The sequence below is a fragment of the Mandrillus leucophaeus genome, unplaced genomic scaffold (assembly GCF_000951045.1).
Source record: "Mandrillus leucophaeus isolate KB7577 unplaced genomic scaffold, Mleu.le_1.0 Scaffold1, whole genome shotgun sequence".
Classification (NCBI taxonomy): Eukaryota; Metazoa; Chordata; class Mammalia; order Primates; family Cercopithecidae; genus Mandrillus; species Mandrillus leucophaeus.
Genome location: NW_012098097.1, coordinates 11,670,564 through 11,671,653, shown reverse-complemented (window position 1 = coordinate 11,671,653; position 1,090 = coordinate 11,670,564). Strand labels below are relative to the sequence as shown.

Below are 1,090 nucleotides of genomic sequence, written 5' to 3'. Positions count from 1 at the left end.
CTCGGCCTCCCAAAGTGCTGGGATTACAGGCGTGAACCACCGCGCCCGGCTGAAACAATATTTCAAAGGGAGTTCAGACAGTGACAGAATGGCTCAGGTATTTTGTAGCTGTCGTCACACCTGAGCGCCAAAGCAAGGTGTCCTCACACCTTGCTGCACGTCGGCGGCTCTGGGGTTTTCCAGCCCCTTTGGAGCTGGGGCTTCCCTGACCACAGCCCCTCTCTGGGAGCCGTGTGGCATCCAGCAGCCCTGTTCTCTAGGGTTGGGGATAGCTTGTTAGGTCTGGAAAGTGAAAGAACTCAACAGGTGCTCAAAGAGTAGCAGCCGCTATGAAGGCAGAGGTGATAGGGATGGGGGGTGGGGCCTCGTTCCCTCCCTAAACTCACTACAGCTGGGGAAAGAACAGTGCGTAATGAAAACTCCTGGTGCTGACACTGACCCCACAATAAAACGATATAACAAGAATCAATATTGCTTTGTTTGGGTCAACGCCTTTGTGCGTGCGAAAGGTACGCATTGACTGTGCGGGGGGAACAGAGGAGCCCCATTTGGGCTGCATGCTCCACGTGTGTCCTCCCGTTCTCTTCTATTTATTTTTTTAGAGACAGGGTCTCCCTGTGTTGCCCACGCTGGTCTAGAACTCCAGGGTTCAAGTGATCTTCCTGCCTCGGCTTCCCAAAGTGCTGGAATTATAGGCGTGACCCACTGCACCCAGCTTCCCCTTCTCTTGAGCTAAGAGCTGGTTTGAGAAGATCTGTTATTGCGCCCACATAAAGCTTACGTAGGGCCAGACGTGGTGGAATGAGTCACCTGTGGTCTCAGCTACTTGGGAGGCCAAGGTGGGAGGATGGCTTAAACCCAGGTAGGAGGTTGAGGCTGCAGTGAGCCGTGGCTGTGATCAATAAAGCGAGACCCTATCTTAAAAAAAACAAAAAAAGACCAGGTGTAGTGGCTCAGGCACTTTGGGAGGCCAAGGTGGGCGGATCACTTGAAGTCAGGAGTTTGGGAGACCAGCCTGGCCAACATGGTGAAACCCTCTCTCTACTAAAAATACAAAAATTAGCCAGGCATGGTGGCTCACGCCTGTAAT

General features: G+C 52.8%; 1 protein-coding gene across 1 annotated transcript in view; it reads right to left on the bottom strand.

Annotated features, from left to right (window-relative positions):
* The window catches only part of TMEM235 (transmembrane protein 235), a 14,483-nt gene that overhangs the window by 9,777 nt on the left and 3,616 nt on the right, over nucleotides 1-1,090 (bottom strand). The window lies entirely within an intron of this gene.